This window comes from Homalodisca vitripennis, chromosome 3, assembly GCF_021130785.1.
Source record: "Homalodisca vitripennis isolate AUS2020 chromosome 3, UT_GWSS_2.1, whole genome shotgun sequence".
NCBI classification, from domain to species: domain Eukaryota; kingdom Metazoa; phylum Arthropoda; class Insecta; order Hemiptera; family Cicadellidae; genus Homalodisca; species Homalodisca vitripennis.
The window spans coordinates 55,207,559-55,224,313 of NC_060209.1; positions in this window are offsets into that span (position 1 = coordinate 55,207,559).

The window sequence follows — 16,755 nt, forward strand, 5'->3', positions numbered from 1 at the left end:
AGAAACCTCCTTCAACAAAATACTATTCAAGAATCGTTATACGTGGGGTCGACATGGGATTTTAAAGGAAACTAAACTATGACTGTACAAGTGATTTCATACAAAATTATCCTATTTTTAATACTAGTAGTTTTAAATTAAATCATGAATTATTCACTTAATCCTTCTCTTTTTCATCTGCCAAGTAAGTGATGCGTATAAAGGGGTCAGACCATTTCTTAAATACATTTCCTCTATCTATACATGAAGTTTTTACAAAAGGATCTTATTCGAATACATTTCCATGAATAGAATTACCATAGCACGAATCCATGTTTTGTAATAGACAAGCTAATGTAGGACGGCTGCAGCACAAGCGTGCCCAGCGACAAGCCCCAGAATAGCAGTGTGGTGGCGAACCGATAAGTGGTCGTAGTAGACAGTGATTTGTCCTTGTCCGGGAGTCTTGCTCGAGATGAATGGCTGGCAGGCTTAATGTATTTCTGCTGAGGAAGTAGCGTTACTTCTTCATTATTCAAAGCCATGTCACTATTTATTATATTGAATTATTGATTGCAATAAAACATTATCCATGCACAATTAGCGGATTGTCTAACACATTTGGAAACTGCGATAACTTCACAATTAAATGAGTTTAAACATTGAATATCAAATGAAACGCCATAGTTTGTTCATACTTTCATTTTTGGTGAGATGATTAAAAATATTACCTTCGCCTCAGGAAATGAAAATGAGTCCTGAAGCTGTTCATTTACTTCCTTATAAAAGTCAAGTTTTGAAATACTGTCCATAAATTGTACATAGTTGTACATACCATTTTTTTGAAAAAGAGTAAATATTGCCACAGCTCGGTAAAATAATTTTTTTCTGATTTTTCAGAAATATGGACAAAGCGTCTTAAAGTTGGGCACCCATTTAACGACTTAGGATGTGGCAGCGAACCTTTTATTAGAGAGACCTTTATATACTAAAGACTTTAGGCTAGGTACTCTCGTTCACCGTTAACTGCCCATCCCTGTCAAACTTATATAATCCCATAAAAACACATCTGAATTATGTAAATGAGGAATTTCGTATTCAAAAGGCTATTCAGGTAACGGGATTTGAAAGAATTACTATTGATTTTGGAGGCTGAGATTGCTGTATAGGAATCTGTCTGTTTCAGAATCGACATGACGTTCAGTAAATGTGTTTGGTTACTGTATGGTTGGTGTGTTCGCTATGTGGAAATGGCTAGAACTTATACAATTGTTTTAATGCATGAACAGATTTTGTTAATATAATATATAAATTCATTGACCAAACTCGTTGTGAGGTCATATTGAATCGTCAGCTCAGTAATTGATATATCGTTTCCCATTATCTCTCTCCATATTTCATAACCTCTGTTGATGCAAATAATTCTCCGTAAACTTCAATTTACGCGATCTTCATTAATATCGCATCTACGGAATGCCACATTTAGCAAATATCCTTTCTGTAGTAATTTAAACATGCGTAGTTGGCACATTTTTGTGTCAATTAGCAGTAGGTTCCTGGATAGTCGTTTGAAGAAGGAGGTTCACAAACTACGTTCAGCGAGTTTTTCGTACTCTTTAGACAGTATTGGCAACGGCCGAGCTAGTTGCTTATTTTGCTAATCCGCGATTACGATCTTCATGCTACTAACAATTTTAAGCACGCATCTATAGTCTGTATAAAAAAATATACGAGCAGATCAGCGAGAAAAAATTATGCGAGAAAGGAGCAGATCAGCTAACGATGATTTGACCAGAAACAGGGAAATTTCATGATAAAGTCGTTAACGCTACGTCGGGGACCATTTGTTGGCTATTCATCAACAAGTTTTCCAACAAGCTTTTGGGTGTCTTTATCCTTCCTCTGGGATCCTTCGTCTGCACCTGGGTTTGATGGCGTTGTCCTTGGGCAGTGTATTGAAGTACTGGCACCTCATGTAACTCTTCTTGCATAAAAAGCCTTCTTGACATTATCGACCTTCAACTCACAGTCATCACGTGACTTGTAGTTCGGCATCGACTAGATACACAATATAATATTTGCCACCTACGGGAGGAAACAGAACTGATATACTCCTGCTCTTATTTTAAGATGTATAAGCTGATAATGATTGTCATCTGGACTGAAGCGCTGTCAAAACGCGCCAGCTGCTCGGGTGACGAAGGCGACACCAAGCGTTGGCATCTTTGCCATTGTTAACAGTTTAACCTATTTAAGAGTGCCAAATAGGTCTCAGTGAATGTTTGTTCTCGGATTTTGGCAATTATAATCCCCTTATCACTTTTATCACAGTATTTATACGTATAATTCGGTTAAATAATTTGTATATGCTGTGTTACTGTATGCATGACTCCTTTTTAAACGCATGACCGTATTAAAAGTGTTTTCAGTGTCACCGGAACGGTGACAATGTTACCGATCTAGTCTTCTCCACTTCAGAATCGGTGATTACTTTATAGCTTGTCAACCATGAATAATATGGCATGTTTGTGTTGGTTTGCTAGGAAATTAGTGTAGTGGTACAATTTGTAGCCCATTTTAGCTGTTAAAAACGTTGACTTAAATCAATATATTCAAGCTTCCACTTCAAAAGATAATTGGCATCAAAAATATGTTGTTTAAAAATAGTACTAAATTGCCGATGTAACCATTATTATAACATTTTAACTAAGAGTCTTACATTTCAGACGTTTCAGTAGATCTGTAAATAAGAGTTTAAAACATTTGTCAATGTTTGCATTTTACACACAAGTGAACATCTTTCAACATGCAGCATCCGGTCGGAAAACTGACAAGAGTCGTTAAAATGCGAGGAAAGCAGTGAAGTGAGATTATTAGCAGTTTACAAACATTTGTCTCTGTGTTGACCCAGTTGTCGAAGGCCCCCTCTCCCGGTCTAGCCTAAAATAGCCAACCCCACCCCGCAGATCCCCAACACACCGCCAGCGCCATGACACGGACATGCCCACTCGCGTAATGACTTGCATAAGGGTAATCTTTGATGTACTGGGTCACTGGGTTCACTGGCCTCAAACATCTCGAGTTACTGATGTGATTTAGTGTCTCACATCATCCAAGGAACCTTTTTTTGTGGATTGGAGTAAAACTTGATCACAAAACACATATCGTATCATTAGAAGGATAATTAAAATCAATCATTCTTGGATGCCATATGACTGTGAGATTTAGATCTGGAAGATAAGTTCTTAGCATACGGTACTAATAACAGTAGTAAATATACGTTTATTTCCAAAAATTACAACATATCCTAATCGTCATTGTTCCACGGCATTTAATACAAACAATTACGTTATCATGTAAGAGTTATCAGTACAAAATACTATACTTGTACGACAAGATGTTCAATGGTACAACCCCTTTGAACAATATTTATCCTAGAGACTTTTCAGAGTAATATCTGAAACTGTAGGTAGTCGAATAAACATAATCTATTTTTTCTTTACTAACAAACTTCTAGAAACTAAAGAATATTACTACTAGTAATATTTACTTTACTATTAGTAAGTAATTTAAATAATGGGAGGGAGTCCTCCTTACAACCTACTAGATATCATTGCTTATTTTTAAATAAAAAATTCATCATAGCAAGGGGTCTATATCATTGTGTTATCCATAGATCGGTCAATTTCTTGTTTTACTTATAGATTCATGACTCTATAGAATGTTTACGTTATGATCATGCAATTCGGGCTGAATATTTAAATGTACTAAATCGAATGTTCCTAATGCTATGCAACAGTTTGAAAATTTCAACAAAAAACCGTTTATGAGAGCAGCGAATGAACAACGCAACCAGTTATTAACCTAACCACATAGATTTTTTGATATTGGTATTAAGTATATATATTTCCATTTAATATTTGTTTGTATTTCTTATAGTTTCTTAGATCCATTCAGTGTAAGTAAAATTTAGAAATGTTAAGAGATTGAGAGTGGTCGATAAACAGTCTCATTCAGTACAGACTCTGTCTACAGATCCTCTATATTAACCCTTTGCTTACTTCTCGTTGCCATCATGGTTACTACTAAGATCAACATATAACTCTTCACTAACGTTCAACCAAAACTGATGGATTGACACGTACCTTCATCGAAGAACTCGTGTTTCTCTTATAGTAATGAAGCGTCGTGCCAAATCTCAAGTCTATAGACAGTTCAGTCAAAGTATGACAGACAAACAGACAGAATTGAATTTTCCAGCCCCTGAAGTAATTTTTTTCGCTAACTCTCAGCCAATAATATATTATAGTTAAATTTATTATATTATATTCTGAGTTGCTATTACAATTTGATTGATTAAAATGTTACAGTAAAGATAAATTAGCCAATTGCAGAAATGTGTTGGTAGTAACTTTAAAAATCTTTTTTAATAGTTTTTTAACCTAGTTATTGGATACTAAGTGAATTAGACAAGCAATAAATAAACTATAACTTCTTCTAGTGCAAAATACTTTCAGCTGCATGATAAATAGTAGCCTACTTAAATAGTGACGAATTTATTTTCAGTCAATTATAATTTTTTTCAAGAAGTTGCTTGACATTCGCTAACAATATTTAACTAACCACGAATTGGCATTTGAAATGATGTGGATCTTCGCACCCTTTCAGCATTTTAGTTGTCAAAAATAATGTAAGAAGATTTTTGAAGAATCTCACGGTTAGTTAGATAAACAGGTTCATTTAAAGCCTTTATTATGTAAATCATATATCGAATTTTCCAAAAATATTCCGTACTTTTATTGTAAAGTTGAATACCGAATAGAAATGAAATTCTTATACATACTTCAAGGAACGAAAATGTAAAAGATGTAGCACTAATTTATTAAATATAAAAATTTGTAGGTTTATGTTTAAACAAAAACACCGCTTTTATAATAACTACTGAGACAGATTTTCAAGGGTTGAGTTTAAATATAAATGTAATAAACTCCATTTATTTTAAACTTTCTTTAAAGTTCAGTAGCTTATTTAATTGTTGGCTTAACGGTTTCGTGCCGCATTGATTCCTTTCACAATGCAAAAATGTTACAAATATAAAGAGAAAAATTAACTACCCAAATTTCTATAGGCCTTCTGTTAAATAATTGGATGTAATTTCCAGATTTGTATCTTTGTAGACTCTCTGATATTTATATAATTTCAAGCTACACCGCACCGTGCCTATGTATAAATGGTTTGGACTCCATGGAAACTAAAATCACTGCAATCATTCATTAATTCCTACATTGATCATGGAATTCACTGCAGAACAATAATTAATATTTCAATAAAAGAATCTAATATTAATTTCTTATAGTCTAACTCATTGCAGCAGCAAGAAAGAACTTGAGTTGCCAATTTCTTCAATTTATCATTGAGGACAGTTATAAGTTTGCGAGCCGTAGCTCTCTGAAGCGATTATTATTGACCCATGAAAATATATTTAGTTAAATATATAAAGCCCGAGTCAGAAGATCAAATAAGACAGAAAGCGCGCGCGCGCACGCGCACGCACGCGCGCACACACACACACACACACACACACACACACACACACACACGTATATATGTGCTCAAAGTTAACCTAAGATATCCCAAAACGGTCAAATTTACAATATATCAACTTGAGTACTTACAGCGCTTCTTCAACGATCAGTCTCTTATTTTAAAACCAACACTAACCTAAGCAGAATTATTTTTATCTCATGCAGGAATAATATGAAAACAAGTTTAAAAGAAACATTATTAAGAATATCCATTAATAAGGCCAGATTTTTTACACCTTCCACCGAGTAAATAGCGCGAATGTATTATAAAAAAACACACATTGTTGTGGCCACACCAATTAAAAAAAAAATTATGGTTGCCTGTAAAGTCGGTTTTACGGGCGAAGATTTTACGTGACAACGTCTTTTTCTCGGTAGAATATTTATTGATATGAATATTATTAAATTGCACAATAGGAACAAGGAATTGAATGAAAATGAGAATTGCACAAATTTTAACTATAGAAATATATTTTGTTTACTAAAACATTGTACATAATTTGAAATTAATTAAAATTTGTTATTGTAAATGGTAAAGTTGAATAAAACATTTACTAAAATTGGAATTTGAAATTCTTGCTAAACACAGTTAAATTCTAACTCCGCGCGTGGTGATTGGTCGGTTTAGTTCGTTTGTTTGGTCGCACTGTTATGACAGGTTAGAGGTTATAATTTGTTATTTTAAATGTTTGACTAGCAATACGCGCTGTTTCTTCTCAATCGACTGAATTACGATTGATTGCAGAGTGATTTAAACTAATAATTTACTTAACACTATCAACATTTGTCAATAGTATGACATAACCTATCAACTCAGTTTCTCAACTTTTGTGTCAATCTAACAATTAATCAATCAATCATAGTTTACGATAATGAAATATCAGTGTACAATTATTTACCTTTATTGTTGTACTTGTTGTAAATGACGAATCTAAGCACTCCACATTTTCACGAATAAACATAGTTATCTGCTTTATCCCGTGCGGCGGACCCACTGGACGGGCATCGTAACGTTACCGGGCGTTACACTTTTTCATGAGTGACTCCGAGCCGCAACCTAATTTAAGACGTTATCACGTCAAAAAACGTATGGTGATATTAAAACATTATAAATTTCTATAATGTAGGTTTGGGTTTTTTAATAATATCGACACAGTTTTTATGTGTCTCTGATAAATTAGTTTCTTTAAATGACCAAAACCTTTACCAAATCAATTTTAAAACAGTTTGAAAACTGTTTCAAAGAACTCATAGCTGGTTTATAATATGAGTGATACGAGTTTAATAAGTGATAAATCATTACTACTTGGTTACGTTAGTTTAGTGGTACCAACTGGGTGATAATGGATTCGTTAGAGATTTTGCAGAAACTTTCAATAACCTGCCAATCGCAGACATTTCCTTATATTTTCTTTACACTAATTTTCTTTACGAGGTCATTTTGTAGGTTATAGCTAGGATGGTTGTGTACTGTATAACTCACAGTCTCTACTATTCCAATCAGACCGTGAAGAACATCATGGTTAGAGAACCTACTTTCATAGTCACGTCATTAAGATAACATCCCTGGAGGCAGGAAGGTGAATTTTGGTCAGTCTGTAAGGAAGTATAGGCATTCAGAGCAGTTATTTTTTCAAATTTTGTACCCAGGCTCGTGAAAAAATTTTGAAGACAAATAATATGATTTTTCTGTTCGTATACCATGAAATATTTCTTAAGGAGATAATTTATTTTTTACATAAGGTATGCTATTCCATTCACTCAGATTTCATATACATACAGTAAAAAAACCTCATTCCTTATCTTCAGCATTCAGCAATTTTTTCGTGGGTCTAGTTTAAAACTGAACGCAATTATTACTTAAAATTATGTAAATAATAAAACCTTAAACGCTTGCATATTCCTCTTACAACATACTTCATTCGTTTTCAGTTGGAAACTGCACAATGCATAAAACATACACAATTATGTTTCATACATTTCCCTGTATAATTTTCAACTTCAATATTCATTTCCTGCATAACATATAAATCAAACAAAACTGTGAAATATGATAAAACATAATTATTTGGACAAACAATTATTTAGAATCAGTTGGAATTTACAGGTTTTCTTTCCGTTTTATATTTGCACAATATGTTTAAAAATAGATAATTGTAACACATATAACACTGCTTGTAACACACACGTTTAGTTCAATTCGAAATGTATCCAGTTAACTTCGAAATTGCAATTAGTTTGACGTAAGAAATGAGTGGGCGTGGAGTGGCGTCATCGCTACACAAGATAACTTTAATTTACGTGTCGATTGCACTTTAATTGCACTGTCTGAGTACACAACTGTGGTCACCCGCAACTTTAAGATGTCAGCCGAAATTAATTTTTGGGAGATCGAAATTATTTCACTCAAATAATTAATATCTCCGACAGAAAACTGTACTGATAAAGAGACTAAAATCGCCAATTTCATGTTTTTCACACACACACACACACACACACACACACACACACACACACACACACACACACACGCACGCACGCACGCACGCACACGCACGCACGCACACACACACACACACACACACACACACACACACACACGCACGCACGCACGCACGCGCACAAATATATATACTGCTGATGTGACATGTTTTATGGTTAGTTTTAAATTTTAAAAAGGTTGTGTGTTTATACAAACTATAAAGCCCTCTATAACATTCAGCACCATTTCATACAAAGAATATTAACAAGAACAAAAACATCTTACTTCATAGTAAACGTAAAAATGGCGCGAAATTATAAATATCACTAAACAATATTTAATGAAACATAAAGAAATAAAATTTGACGATGCAAAAGATAAAAACAAGAAAGTTTATTTAAAACTTCATGCACCACGACATGGACCCTCAGCATGAAGTCTCTGACCCTCACCCCGAAGCATGCACGAGCCTCAATATATCTAAAGAATGAGCGTTCCAAAGACAACAAACCTAAATAGTAAACTTCTTGTTCGTTAATCGATGAACTTAGAATTGGACTAGTAAAGTGACTCGCCTTCTTGTAGGCCCTTTACTAGTATCGGAGATAAACTTGAAATGACGGATAAACGGTAGCTTTAGTTTTGATAGTTAAATATAGAATGAAAGAATGAGGAATATACGTAGTTTCATGAGTGATAACTGCTGACAAAAATGTGTAGTGTGCTTATCACGTTTTAGATTTAAAATAAACCTAATACAGTAATTTTGAACACGCTGCAGTCTGTCCGATTGCTCAGCAATCAAATGAATGACGTCACAGTAGTAAATTGTGGTAATAAATTGTCTTCACCTTAATTCAAATTCAATTTTTTTGGCCCCTTAGTACTTTATTTCTATTTTACCATTTCAAAGTTCCCTTTGGAAAGTGTTTCCCCTAACACTCGCTATAGATTCGGTGTTGTTATTTTCTATCTATAAAATGAACTTTAGTATAACCTCAATTACCTAAGATATACTTAAAAATGTTTACAGTCGTAATAGACCTACACATTAACTACTGTATAGCTAACTTAATGCAGTAAAAGCTGTTTGTTTCTTCTATTTATTGTCCCATGTAGTAGGCTACATTGCAAGAAAGCTGCCAAGGCTGGCAAATAAAGTAAGCCAATTGATTAATTATCAATGCAGTTTTTCCAGGAAGTGTTCGTAGTCAGGGGCCGAGAACCAATCTGCACTCTCGAGAACACGTCCTTGTTTTCGTGAATTAGAAGAATTTCCTCTAAGAATTAAATCAGCCGTCAGCTGTTGTAGTTTTAGTCAGAATCAAAAAGGAAGGAAAAGCTAATTTCTTTCTCAGATTGTAATGTTATTATTACTTATAACAAACTGTCAGACAAGAAAAACAATGTCAATACCAGTCATTCATATAAATACTCGTATTTGGATGAAAATGGAGAGATCCAGTCTCTTTACCTCATTAGCTGACGGCAATAAATATAAATAATAAATTATTATTATTTACGTGGCTCGTGGTTTATTGTAAGTGTGGCAAAATACAAAAATGTAATCTGGGAGAAATATTGTTTGATATTTTAAACCCTTTTGATACCCTATTATTTCAACCCCCACCAAAACTAACGTGACTAACGACCGATTTCTCTCTTAAGAGAAAATGCTGAATTTCATGAGAATTTGAGTTCTAATACAATGCAAATTCCTTTTTGCCTCATACACTCAATTGTGTTGTACAGAAGAAAATAATTATTTATATCGCCGACCAGCTGTATTATACAGAATTCAGTAGATCAAAAAGAACTGTGTTTAGAGAATTACACATTACATCTAGTATTGACGTATCGTCTTCAAAACAACGTATTATATATTAAAGACTCTGTGTTTATAACTACTGTTATATCAGTGGACGAGATTCAATAAAATCAACACAATAATGATGCTAGAATTACAGTATGTAGGCTAATTGTGTGGAGAACAATGCAGCATGCCAAGAATGTTTCGAATAGCGTCATCTAATTAGACATAATAAACTTGAACTAGCCAAAATATTCTGCATAACGTAACCCACGTTTTGTAGTATTAAAACTACACTGTAAGAAAAAACTTTGTTCGTCTTGAAATCTGTTTTAGCCTAAAGAACGTCACAAAAGATAAATTAGATTGTTTCTATAGATCAATGACAAGACAAATTACAGAAACAAATTATATTTCGACATCTATAAGATGGCCTATAATACTGAAACGTATTTGGTGATAAAATTATATTTCTATTTTATTAAATAACTTAATATGTCTGATTGTAATTTGGAATTAATTTTGACGACTAAATAGGCCTCATATTTCAGTTGCTTTAAAACCAAACTGATTACAACAATAATGCAAGATTTATAATTTATAATCCTAAACTTTTAAATATACCGAAAGTAAGTTGTAAAGTCAATTATTTCCAAATTTATTAAGACCCATTAGGATTTGCTGTTTGAGCTATGTACAACAATAAAGTCAAGCCATATATATAAACCTAATATATGGCGACTTTACTTTACAATATTATTTTATACATCGCTTGTTTATTTAATTCCGGCACATCTTATGGAGGTTTCTTGAATAATTATTTCTTAGTCATACCACATAAGTACCATACGGTTAGTCGTAGCTTCGGATGATTGCTACCCCCTCCTCCTCCCTTTTAGTGACCTTAACTTTGAAATCTAGTTCTGCTATTCCAGGACATGTTTATATTTTACTTGCAATTGCCAAAGGTTTATAAATGACGACACCCGGAACATCGGAAACCAATCTATTTAAATGAATAGTGCACATTTTCAGTTGGGGGTTGTAATAAAGTAGCCTCAAGTGGGAAACGATCAATTGTTTCTTTTACTCTATTTTGGCTACTTTTTAAATATGTTTTAGAAAATGAAATCCACTTTGCAAAAGTATGAGTACTTCCAGTCACGGTGTCACTAAAATTTGAAATTATTCCGGAAGAAGCCTCCGGGACCATCTTCCGTCTAGTGGTCTTCGACACCTCCAGACTCTATAGTTAAATACTCAACCATCCTCCTGCACACCATTCGAAAAATCGATTATAACATCATTGCTGTAACAATGTTTTAAATAATTATTTTAATGATGCATTACGATCAGCAAATTAATTTCATACGGGCCAAGGTCACACGGTGTACACCACAGCACGTCTCGTTACTTTGAGTTAATGAACAATTCTTGGAAACAAAACAACATAAACTGCCCGGATTCCAGCACAAGTCACCTTACACGGTGTACACCACAGCACGTCTCGTTACTTTGAGTTAATGAACAATTCTTGGAAACAAAACAACTTAAACTGCCCGGATTCCAGCACAAGTCACCTTACACGGGTACAGCACACGTTATAACCCTCCAATTACATAACGCGACAGAAATAGATCAGTGCAGATCACATGCTCGACACGTTCCTGTCGCAAATGCTTAGAAGGAAGGATCGCTTTGGGGCAGTAGAAGCGTATCGGAACATGATACATAATGATAACACTACAACAGAATATTATACTAAAGACTATATACCTCAGAGACGATCGAGCAGCCGAGTCGCGAACCACAGGGTAACTGAGTGTGTGGCGGTCGGGGCTAAGTATAGCGGCTGGCGCGGTGCCGGCAGTGGCGCTGTCCACCGTTTCCCGCAGTTTTTTGGGATTTAATTGCAAGTTAACTGTTTCGATAGGCGGCCGGGACAAACAACTAGGCTGGCACTTAGTTCTGTCTTGTGATTAACTTGGCTCAAAAGGCGTATTGCACCTTTACGCAGTTGTGTTTACTGCAAATCCCTGAATAGAATCGGTACAGTCATAGGATTTCCTTCTGTTCATGTTGTTTGAAAGTCTTAAACTTTTTGTAAATTAAGTTTGTGCCTGGCTTCGTGAGACACTAAATAAACTATTAATCTCGTTATTTAAGTTATATTGGTATGAGATTTTAAATTACAAATTTGCCAATTCTTTAGTAGATGAGTCCAGTTGCTACAACTGAAAATATTATCTTATGTACAAGTTTATAAACTATGTATATCTGAAGTATATACAGTAATTTGGGTTTGTTATCTTGTGTAAAACCCTAGTAACTCCCTGACTAGACTAGACCAACTACTAACTTGCGAGTGCGGAAGAGAGTGGTTACTCAAAATAAATTCCTTTTATGACACCCAAATTTTGTTTAATATTTCAAACCTTTATTGTAAATTTCTGTCGGCAGGTTTTAAAATACCGCTACAAAACCATTGCAAAATTTGGCTGTTGTAGACTAAAATTGTATGAGTTGGCAAGTTAAGTTTGGGTTTATAATTGATCAAAGATAAGATCAAAGGCGGTTGCAACCTCGATCGGCAATATGACTTGCAGCACCAATTGTGAGTCTGCACAACTGACCCGCACTGCATCTCCAATAACCCCTCCTTTGGAAATACTCGTAGTTGCTGGTGGCCGCCCATGGCTGTTTCACTGGTTTTTTTAAAATTTCTTTGCAGATAAACAGATTGCTCACTGAGACCGAACTTGTCATGTCGTTAATGTAAATCAGCTATAGAAGAGGTTCCAAGATTGATCTCTGTTGAAGACTATAAACTATAGTGTAAAATAAGTATTACACGATACTATATGTAGGCACACGCCTAGAATAGTCCCTTAAATACGAGTATATGGTGTAACTTGTACTAACTGATAATTAATCAATAGATGTTTGTCACTGTATAATGCAGTTTTTGCATTGAATGCTTAAATTTCATTCAACTTTTAATTCATTTTGGGTATTAGGCACTAAACCGATGCCTTAACCCGTAAAACGTGTCCAAAAGTGACCAATATAGTAAAATATTGAAAATAATTTGATATTTTTGTTGCAAATATTGCGTAATAAAGTATAATGTGTTGTAATTGTATTATGAAATTAATCATATTTATTCGACAATTAGCGTTTTACTTACTGTACTTTGTATATTGTCAGATTTTCTTAACAATTTTTATAAGGGTGATTTCAAATAGATCTTACTCATTCGAAGTGAGATCTATCAACATTAAATTTAAGCTCTGTTAGGCCATATTAGCTAATGTATGCGTCGTCTGAAAAAATCATAGAGTAAAACTATATTTTTAGGCTTAGAATCGCGTTTCAACAAACAAATGTCAGTCTCTTCATTTTTCAATTACCATTAAAAGTTAGCTTTCTTCTTAAATGTTTTTCCACTTTAATAAAAGTTTTAATCTAAAGGTTACTATATTCAGTTACCTTTAGATTACGTTGCATTAATTATTTATACAACTAAATAAACACATTTCCTGGGTATTGTTAGTATTTCTTACCGAGACTTCGTCATTTCTAGTATAATGTGTAGGCCTATATCGATTTCAAGTATGTCTTATGAAACAAATATAACGTATCTTCAAAAAAATGTCCACCTAATGGTACACCGTATCAGATTACATGTAGGAACATTACACCTCAGGTCTCGATATACAATTTCTTCCATTATCGAATAATCTACAATTTATCGACTGTCTTATCAGCGTAAGTGCTAAAACATATGTTAACTGAAAAGCTAATGACTTCAACTTCAGTCTTCCTTTAGACAACATTTCTCCACACTGGTCTAAAATAGTTCAACTGTTACTGAAATCATCGGAGCTTTTCAATAAAACATCATAAAATATTGGAGAGAAATTCGAAAAATGTCAGAGGTACTTATAAAAAACTGTTTCACTCTCTAACTATAGGTCCACATCCCTAAATCTAAAATGGATGAAGATATTAGAATATCTTCAGTGACTATCGCTTATCTCATGATTGTTTGGAATGACGTTTGAAAATAATGTGCTCATGGTGTCACTGTTTTACAAACTGAAATTGCGTGAGAAGCCACGGGTAACTGCTAGTGGCTAATATAAAGAACACAAATATAAACAATAATTTCGACTATATAATATAAATTAATATTCAACAGTATAATATAAAGCATTGAGTTCATGTAGTCATACTACAGAAAAAGAGTAAATATAGATAAGACAGGTTTAACCATTGTCATAATTTCTTTTCAGTGAATTATAATGTTTTTATTGAAATTACCTTAAAACTGCAAATTTTCTTGTTTTGTGCTTTCTGCTAAACAGACTTTTTATGGATCATTTAAAAACAGAGTTTGACACTAAATTAATTGACCTGGAAATAAAAATTCAATGTATAATTTGCAATCGAACCGTACATAATGGATTTGTGCCCATTATTTTTTCGTTAAAATACCATAAAATTAACTAATTACATTTAAGACCATTTTCTCATCACAGACCTATGTAATGTTTGTATACAGCGCAAAAACAACGCTACAGCACTGCTCGTATTGTTTACGAGATAATTACAGTAACCTGACATTCATGACCTAAGGTAATAGTGCGCCCCACATGCGCTGTTTTGTACTCCCCCACCCTGTGTTTTGAAATGTAACGGTAGCCACTTCTTCTGCATCCCCATTCTCATCAGCTCATCCTCATTATCAAGAACAAGAACATTATCGCGTTTGTATACCGACCATTCTGTATACTGGACTTGGCATGGAAACTTATAGAGCTGTTCTTTAAGCCAAAACTCGCAGAAGTAATAGAGGTTAGTAGTGGAATCCCTCACTCTGATTCTTGAGATGACCAGTCTATGATTGGTGTGGTATTGGAAGGGATGAGTTCATTCGTGATGGTACTATATGAGAATCATTGCTATTATAGAACGATCATGCTGTCCATGGTTAATATGAGACATCGTCAATTCAGCCATTTGGTCCGACATGCAGGCTGTTATTCTAGTCAATATTACGTTCCTGCCCACTTTTTGAGAATACTCTAGGGTTCTAGGGTATCTCTTTAGCAGCTATCTCAGGGGCAAGTGGTTCATGTATGCGATCACGTTAGGTTTCGTTCAAGATTCTATACATGGGCCGGACTGCTGTAATATTACATATGAGTGGATAATTCGTATTAATATTCACAGGGAACTTCCCCGTGCAATACGTTGATGCCATCACGACCATTAACCGCTAGGATTCTCAACGTGGCACAAAGTGCTAATTGGAGTAAAAGATAGAGTGGTATTTCTTAAATGGGCTAGTATGGTCTGACTCTAGCAGCCGAGATCGTTCTTTTTACCAGGTGAATGATGAATATCGTCATATAATCGGTGAAAGTATAAATATATCAAAGTCAAGAGCGCCATAATGAATCTTTACGTGTAGACTAACAGCACACAAAAGTATTTGGAACAGTTTCTGACATGGCAGGAGGTAGTTAATCGTTCAGTTAAGGGTTCGATATATGAGTGGATGTGCTATTAGAACGATATAAGCACAAGATAACAACACAGTCGAGGGATGCTCTTTGGATAGATTGTGCTCGGTGGATTACATCCAAGCTAGGTGTTTTTGTGATTTGGGTGCTAAACTTTCATGTTTGAGAAAAATTTGGTTTAAAGTGGGATACTGACCTGTCACAAGACTCAAGTATGAGAGTTGGATAATTTTAAAATAACGATGACATCAATAAGCATGAGCTCGGTGGACAGTCAGTATGGTTGGGAGACCTCCGAGAGACGGCGGAGAGGTAACGTGCTGTGGGCGAACATTTTTACCCGACTTTGTGTTTCACAAGCCATTGTCATATTCGATTCTAAAATGGAAATGTTTGATATTCGGAATGCCTTAACTGAAACATAAGATCACGCCAGCGAAAGTTAGGGGTGATAAAGTAGAAAGCTTGGAATAGGCATGGATTCTGTAGTTCATAATATGTTGTTTGTCCAGATTGTATTTGACCAGGGTTGATTCATATCTGTGCATGTAGTATAGAGAATGTACTGAAAACAAAAATCTGAGAAAGTCATGTGTGGCATTGCTTTTACTCAGTTCAATGGGATAAATCACAAAGGAGTTTTCTTGATGACGATATAGTAGGTATCCTCTCGAAATAATATCCTTACAAAAGCGATCCCGAAGGGGAGCAATGGGTAGTCGTGTGGAACTTTTTCAGTAGATGTTCCATTCGTTAATTCTCAGTGCATTTGAGAAATTGAATAAATTTAGGAGCCGGGAGTCAATCTGCACTGTGTAAGACAACCTGTTTTTTATCGATAGAGATGGGTTTCCTTGAGATGAAAAAACCACTCAGCAGCTAGCTAGTTTGGTGTATATCAAAATGAAAGTGTACTGAAAGGTTCATACAAAATCACAATTTTTGAGGTCATATTTTTATGAGCTTTATATAGTTAAAACAAACCGTCAGAAACGTAAATAAATGTTATATCATCTACAGCTAACCATATACAGACCCTCAAAGTGGCAAGTTTCAATGTCATTATCTAGATATCTGACTGTATTACATGTTATATAGATAGACGATGTTCTTTTGTTTCTGTTACTACGTATCTTGTTATTTCTATTAAATTGACTCTTACATAAGTTTTTTTAGTCCTAGAATCAAATCAACTGAAATCAACTAGAAATGCTGACTAATTAATGCATTTTTCAAAGAATTCATATTTTGTCCTTGATTAAGGATCCATAATCAAGGGTTTTGTTAATGTTCTGAAAAACCAACATGTAACAAAAATCACATTTATTTTTGTTTAAAATTAATTACTTAAAATAGGAGAAGTTAATCATT